The sequence below is a fragment of the Rhagoletis pomonella genome, unplaced genomic scaffold, assembly GCF_013731165.1.
Source record: "Rhagoletis pomonella isolate Grant_MI unplaced genomic scaffold, Rhpom_1.0 Rhpom_scaffold_06984, whole genome shotgun sequence".
Classification (NCBI taxonomy): domain Eukaryota; kingdom Metazoa; phylum Arthropoda; class Insecta; order Diptera; family Tephritidae; genus Rhagoletis; species Rhagoletis pomonella.
Window position 1 is genome coordinate 1 of NW_023465514.1, and position 8,580 is coordinate 8,580.

The 8,580-nt window shown below is 35.1% G+C and overlaps 1 pseudogene; it reads right to left on the reverse strand.

The window, feature by feature from the left end:
* Positions 1-515: 515 nt before the first annotated feature.
* On the reverse strand, positions 516-2,846 carry LOC118755666 (annotated as a pseudogene).
* Positions 2,847-8,580: the final 5,734 nt, after the last annotated feature.

Sequence of the window (8,580 nt, forward strand, 5' to 3'; positions counted from 1 at the left end):
GCCAAAGCATGATAATTTGTAACAATTGTTAAAAAATATTTAAAACTATTGCTTAATGAAACAAACCTATTGTCAGCTGTTTTTCTAATTGCGATGTGCATAACATGCCACTGGAAATGATATTTTAATTTATTTTACAATCAAATGTGCTGTACAGTATCGATACGTTGCTTGAATCCAATGTCATTTACTAAATTTGCTATAACTTTTCTATTTTCAAATCGATTTGCAAAAATTTGGATCTATATACTTTGAAATCAAATAAGCTTTAATATAGCATAAAAATAAGAACAAAAAGTTTGCAGCTTTTAGGTGTAATTCACAGTAGAATAACGATGCGACTTAAAATTGAGTCCGATTTCACTAATAAATTGGCAGATAACTCTTAAACTGATAATTTGATTGCAAAACATTGTATAGCAGGTTCGTAGGGATTTCAAAGACCTTTAATCTGGTGGAGATCTTTTTGTGGTGTGATAATCACAACCGGATATTTTTGGAAAAAATTTAAAATGCTGTTTTCTCAATTTGAAAAAAACGATAATTTCGCAAATTCTTAAAACCTATTCTACTTTTTTAATTTTTGACCTCATATTCAGATTGTGTAGGTTATTTTACATGGCAAATGACTATACAATTCACGACTTTCAACTATTTTGTTAAAAAATTTTTTCCCAGAATGCATATGGTTTTCTAAATTTTCAAATGCAACGCGCAAGTACTTAGAGTTATCATATTCGAATGAATTTCGCACAGCTTATTTTTAGGCCAAAAGACATCTTTTTGAGCCCGGCAAACTGTATATTTAAAAAAATAGTTAAAATAACGAACGGTCTACTGCTGATATTAGCCGCATTGCGCTTGGTTAAACGTTGCTGCAGCAATGTGCGTAGGAAGCGTAAAAACTCGACGGTATTTTCTGAAATTTGCGCCTTAAGCGGTTGATGCGATATTAGTGTGTTAAGGGAGAGTAAAATCTCTACCTTTACCGGGTATTTGGAGTTAAGGAATGCAACTAACTCTTCCTCGGTTTCCAACAACTCGATTTGCGTTTCTTGTTGGGCGAGACCATCGTCAGCTAAGGTGAGCGACATTTGGTGCAATAAAATCATGAATATTCTGTAGGTGAGCTGGTGGTGTTCAGTATTCATTAGTAGCTCTGGCAGCGCTAATGAGGGACTAGATTCTTGTTTTACATCGATGCTACCTATTTTTACAGTAAGTTGTGTTTGCTCGACATTAGGATAGATGATTATGCGTGGATGCAGCCGATGCCAATCGTTATCAAATGATTGCTTATACAATTTGGCTATAATTTCTTTCAACTTATCGTTTGTACGATTGTGTAGACAACGCACTACATTGCTTGCAATTTGTTTCTTTTGCAGAAATCAATCCGGCATGATTGTACATTTGCAAAAACAGCGGCTGATAAGGAATCAACAATTCACTGGGTATATATTCAACTGTTTAACTGAGAATAGTTGATATGTTGCGGCGATGAGCAACGCTAGATCTCTATGTTCCAAAACAATCAGTCCGCTAAGTATGTCTGTCGGTTGACTTAATCTAGCAAGATTATTTGCAAAAATGTCGCTTATCTCAGACTTATTTACTGCGCTTAAGTCGTAGAGGCGACGAAGTGATAACAGCCCAGCGCCCATACAGTCGATCATCGCACTTTCATTTAATAAGCAAGTATCAAGATATTTAAATACTTGTTTTATCAGTACGCTTTGGGCGCGTTGTGTATGACCACGGAAAGCGACTATATTAGAGATAATCTCAAAAACTTGCTTCTCAGTTTGCAGCGCTCTGCCCTCATCAACGTTAGTGTATTGCGCACTTTGTGCCGTATGTAAAGTTGCAACCAATGTTGTGAATCCATCTTTGGACAGCAGTTTTTGTAAGAGTTCATGATGCAGTAACTTTTGCAAGTCAGTTGGCGCGCGTGGTATGCCCTTCATCAGCATTATATTGCGCATGTATTCCACTTTGGTTATATATAGCCAAATATGATTGAGTTTGTTTTGCAGCACTTTAAGCGATTGTTCCTGCAGTGAGAATTTTTGCTTAACATTTGCCAAACGCAAACTGAATATTGCCGCCATGTAGTCCCACATCACCGTCTCAATCGCGTTTGCCATATGAAGTTGCTTGATTTTTAGGAAGCGCTCAAATACTTCTATGGATAATAGAAGTAAAGCTGGATTACTGCAACCACTTTTTGATGCGACCTTATCTTTAAAAACGCTTGCTTCATAGAATGTGCTATGTAACTGCCCATGTAAGGCATATGTCGCCACATCCTGTACTGTTTCAATACATTGGTTCAGGTGATGCGTCGATATGTGATCTTTAGCTTCGCTGTTGAAGTCAACACTGTCTATAATTTGGAGTAGCATAAATTGCATATATGCGACATAGGTGAGCTCTTTGTCTTCATTAGCGATATGAAGAGGATGAGATTGCAACTCATATTCCAACCACTGAGCATTAAGTGTTACTAGAATTTCCTCAAGCAATACGTTTACTTCCGCTGGTATTAACTTCTGCAGTATTGAAATATTGAGTTCCAAGCGATGCCTTCGGTTAACACCAAGGTTATTTCCAGCAACCCCTGGATTACAAGAGTGCCTATTTTCTTCATTTGGAAACTGTGTATTATTAATATTTTTACCTTCGTCATCTGTGAGTTTCAGAGTCTCTAAAGCTGAGAAATACTTTGCAACATTAACGTCGATCATTTGCACGTTTGTTTTGATAAAAAACGTTAACTAAAATGTGAAAATAAAAACACATGAAGGACGAAGGTAAAATTGTTTACAATTCGGCGATAGAGTTGCATTGTGGCAGGACTAGATATGTCGAAAAAACATCGATACATCGAAAATATCGACGTTTTGCTTCGATGCATCGAAAATTTTCCACTTGATGTTTTCAAAACTAACATCTCAAGTATATCGAACGGTCAAACATCACTTTGACTGAAGTTCATAGAAAGGAAGATGCAGTTTTATAGCTCATAAAATGTTGGAATAATAAAGTGCAAGTTTCAATTGCTTTGATTTTTAACCGACTTCCAAAAAAGGAGGAGGTTATCAGTTCGTCGGAATATTTATTTTTTATTTTTTTTTTTATGTATGTTACCGCATAACTTTGGACCACGTCAACCGATTGCGATAATTCTTTTTGCATCGGAAAGGTAGTGTCTCAGAGGTGGTCCCATACTAATCTGGTTAAGATTCGATCTGAGGATCATGAGATATATATATATATATATATATATTTTATATGAGAGTTGAAGTCGGTTTTGCTAAAAATTACTTGTTAATATTTTTTCTTTCGCTGAATTGCACTTGTTATACTAAAATTTTATGAGCTATAAAACGTCATACCCAAAAAGGTTCTTAATGTTTTATTTCTATAGTTCTATATGCGATGTATGCCCTCTGATGCAACGGCAATTATCGATAGAAGTTTCGATGCATCGAATCGAGAAAAAATATCGATGTATTTTTGCACTGAAATTCCTAGGCAAGACAGATGTGAACAGGGCGACACTAATGAAAACAAAAATATTCCTAACAGGGTTGATACCAAAAAGGTAAATTTATAAGAAGGGACAACTTCCAAAGAACGTAAATCTATAAATTTATCTTTGAATTTACGTTGTTTGGTTCCTAAACGATTTGGTACTAATTTCTGTCATGTAATTTATTTCTATCACCCAAATTTTATGGTAGTGTATCTTTGCAACTCTGCAGAAAAGTACGAATCATGACCAAAGCAAAATAAACGATTGACAGACGTAATAAAACTGTCATTGTCAATTCTTAACTTTTGTGATTTCTTCGCGATTACTGGCAGTGAAAAAGTTCGATTATTTAATTTTCTTTCATACAATCGCCAGCAAAAATTAAAAATCCGAAATAAGTTTCATTATTGAACAGAATTCTTATATTTTGTTTTCTTTTGCATATAAGAATTATGGAAAACTAATTGGTGTGGTAAAAAAAAGTGCCAGAGAAAAAAATCGAATGCGAAAACTTTCTTTTATGTATTAAAAACGGCGAAAGCAGCAGCTGTTGCAATTAGTGGGTAATTGTGTAAAAGTGTAATAAGTGTATGTAAAACAGTGAAACGGAAATAAATATTTTAGTGCATTCTAAATTTACCACGTCCGTGAGGTTGTCGCCGGATAGTAGCGGTGGATTCACAACTAGTGGGCGTTTCGTCATCAACGTCAGTTAACGTTACCATTACCCACCTTCCCCGTGTAACGCATGACTCGTAGCCCACTTCGGGTGGATGCGCAATTCATATTGCAATAGCGAGACCCAACTCAACGTCAACGTGTAATTTTTTACTACCTGCCGTGCAGCATCCGCAAACGTTCCATACTTGCGGTCGACAACACAACCACCTTGGCGTGGTCAACCAATTTTCGCCAACATGAAGAAAATATTTTCAAAATTCGATAAGAATGAAAAACTGGATAATTCGCACAATTACTCCACGTCGAAGGAGACCAACAGTTTCGTTGGAAAAGTGTTTACGGTGGGACGTGTGAGTGTTACCGTCGAAGATGTATTGGCCGAAGGTGAGTTGGCAATTGATTTTGTTTTCTAAAGAAAAATATATATAATAGAATAGTGCAATGATTGTAATAGCCATGTCTGTTGTATTGGTGCAAGAGCAGTTACTTCTGTTATGTGCTGTGAGTATAATACACTACTTGGAATAGTTAACTTATACATACATATATACATACATACGGAGTATATTGGGGCCACTTGCTATGTAGTACAATGGGTTTACTTATTTTCTTATCTGCGACACTTCCACTTGAGTATGTCAACGTAGGCTGATTGGTTAGAGAAACATTTGAATTGTAAAGATTAAGTTAAGTAAATCAATACGTATGTACATATATATGTACGTAACGTGGACTTCAGGTGCAGCGATATCTTAAGATAAATAAGCTTTTATATTGCTGATATGAATTTATGTGAAATGTTAAGACTCGTAATATAAATGCAAATGTGGACATCTACACAAATTTAATTTTCAAAAATAGCGCATGCATAACATTTCAAAGAACCAGCCAACCAACTTTTTTGTTAAATTTTGGCTAGAGCTTAAGTGTTAAGTATTTCAAAATTACTTCAAAAATTAACGCCATGTAACATCCGTTTTCCTAACCTTCGAATTTATTGTTGACCTAGACATAATTTAGGCTCAGTATATCCAGTAAAAAAACTGTGGTGAAGTCCTTTATGGGGATAAAGTTTCCAGAGGTGAAATTTTAGGTAACACACAATTTCTTACACGCATGGTTGCTTTTCATTACTGATGAAAGAAACTTAAGAAATATTTGAAAAAAAAAGTTCATATAGTACATTAATTTTGAAAGAAATACCATATAATGTATGTACTCTGGTTAATAATATCAAAAAATGTATTAGAACCACCGTTTAATGTTATATTTGATACCAATTATTATTGCTGCCCCGAACGCTCTGTGCCTTGCCACTGAATAATAGATTTACTTAAAATTACATCCCTGGTCCTTGTTCTTTCTGTATCGCATCGTGGTGAATTCACATTTCTCAGAAATTTGACAACAAAACAAAACAAAGCGAGTATTTTATTTGCTAATTTTTGCGATTTCTATTGTTTAATGTAAATTTGTCTTTTTAGGATATGTCGAGCCAACAAAGAAGGCGCAGTTGGAAAATTTAGTAATTAGTAATGAAGTAGCAGGCATATTTGGAAAATTATGCCGATAAACAGGATGGAATTTGGGAAAGTAAGTGCATGGTTGCAGCATATCTATGTATAAAAAGTATTTAATTAAATTGTTTATAGAAATGTTATAAATCGAGTGGCTCATTTACGATGTGCTCCAAACATTTGGCGAACTTTTTTTCGCCTTTTCAACGTGCTAAGTAACAAGTTAAGATGACTGCCATCATGGGCCGGTAAGAAACCGCAAGCAAAGGGCAGACAACCTTCCAGGAAGCTGCCTCCTGCCCCCGAGCTGAAGCTGCAGTTCAGCAAGAGCAGGTCAGCAAATTGCTACCCTGATCAAACGTAAACTAAAGCGCTCTGCTGTGATTGCACTCCGTAAATGTGAAAACTTGGTGCATGCTGAGAAATATCAAACAAGAAAACTCCGTGATGGACGCCGTGAGATGGAGTAACGCTGTGTGGCAAAGAAATGCGGCCAATTCGACGGGCCTGAAAAATCCAAATTGGCTTTTGTGATCCGCATCCGCGGTATCAACAAAGTTGCACAAAAAGTGCGTAGTTTTACAGTTCTGTCTTCGCCACATTAAAACGGTGTGTTCATCAAATTGAGCAAGGCAACCATTAATATGCTACGTATGCCGAACCCCCTATATGGGGTTATCCAAATCTTAAATCAGTTTGTGAATTGATGTACAAACGTGGAATGGTCAAGCGTGTCCCAATCTCTGCTTTGTGATCGAACGCAAATTTCGCGAAGCGCACGAAATTTAGTGCGTTGATTCACTTCACTTCAAGAAAGCCCCCAACTTCCTGTTGCTATTCAAGCTCAACACATCAACCCGAGGCTGGCGCAAGAAGGCTAATCACTACGTTGAGGTTGGTGATTTCGGTAGCCGTGAGGATAAGATCAACAAATAGCTGCACAAGATGGCTTAAAGAAATTGTTGTTTTGTATTTAAGTAGACAATATAATTTGGCACATCTTCAAAAGACGCCCAAGCAAAAAAAAAAAAGAAAATTAAAAAATTCCTGAAGTTGCCTTTTCACGGGTCGATTTCTGTCGACTGGAAAATTTACTTAAGATATCGACTAGCCAAAACGCTTACATTTTACGGTTGAATTGCAATTTACACGGGTAGATTTTGGTTAAACGACAAAAATCGACCGTGTAAAGGCAACTTCAGGAATTTTTTAATTTTCTTTTTTTTTTTTGCTTGGGCGTCTTTTGAAGATGTGCCAAATTATATTGTCTACTTAAATACAAAACAAATTAAAAAATACAGTTCAAATTAATCACCCCCTTTGAGATTGAAAATACCAATAACCATTTCATAATTTCGAAAATTATTCCATTTATATTTGTTCTTGCATTTTCCACACCACTTGTGAGGTATGCTTTTACGCGCGTTACCGATTTTTTTTTTAATGTGCTCGGTTGCCCAGGAGGCCTATTTACAACTTAACTTAAACAGAATTAAAACTAAAGCATGCAATATATAAAGAAAATTAAAAGTTGTCTTACATCTAGTAAACTTAAAAAATTGCACATTAAATTCATTTTTCATTGTAAAATAAAATTAAATATCACAATTCAGTTTACAAAATGTGGTCTGTTTGCACCCACAGTAAGTTCCCATGAAGCCTAGCCTAAATTCAGAATTGAAAAAAAAAACGAGCAAATGGGGTCGGAAACTACTAGCCCTAAAAGCATAATGTGGAAAATGTTTGAAGAGCTGCGAAATTGAATTGCAATAATAAAAATAACAGTGCATAAATTGGGAAAAATGGTTTTTGTTTTGCTTTATAATTTTTGGGAATATTGGTTCAGATGGAATTTTTTTATTTGTTTGGTTTTTCAGCTCGTTAATGATGCACCCAGGGTTGCATTTACTGTCTATGAAAATATTTCGTGAAGCGTTCCAAAATTAGCTCCGACCAACTAAAAGTTGGTTAAGCTTAAATGAAATAGTTTTTTATTAAATATTTTTTCCTGGTATTTAGTAAAAAACATCAATACTAATGTATGAAAAACAAAACATCAATGCTAATGTATGAAATGAAGTAAATAAAAATCTACGAATACATTCCATGAATATTTTGTCATAGAGCCATTATTAAATTTAGACATAATTTTGTCAGGCGTTGGTACCTACGTATATAGAATTAATGCGTTGGAGAGAGATAAATATACAAGTTCAACGCGCTAATTTAGGTATCCTTGTATGTATATACCTGTTACTCGTCTGGCATATACTCCAACTGCGAAAATAATGACAATTATAATTTATGTAGATCCCTGGATAAAAGATTGTCACAAGTTACTTTCGGTAACTCACGATTGAAGTTTGGAATGCAATTTCTCAGAAACACGACTACAGATTTTCTCCAAAGTGTCGGAGAATGCTATGTACTAGTTCATGAAATTCTTAAATTATCTTATTTTTTTAGTTTAGTGTCAACCATTTATGAGTTTAATAAAATTTTGTCGTATACGACATTTGTCAAAAAATTTGCAGTCACTTTTAGTGATATACGCCAAAATGTGATAACAATTTTTATAAATTAACCATACTTTTTACTAATCATCCTAATCGTGAGTTTCGCCCGAACAAAATTTCGCCAACAATTTTTTCATCCACCTCTAGTGAACACACGCAAACGAAAAGTGACCCGGTTCTAGAAAATGAAACTCATGATAAAGCTGAATATGTCGGAAACTAAAGAAGAACAGATAACTATATTTGAAAGATCTTGATTAGTTTAGTACGACAGCAATACTAACGCAATTTGTACCAAATAACCGAAAAAATTTTAGTCAATTAGTCG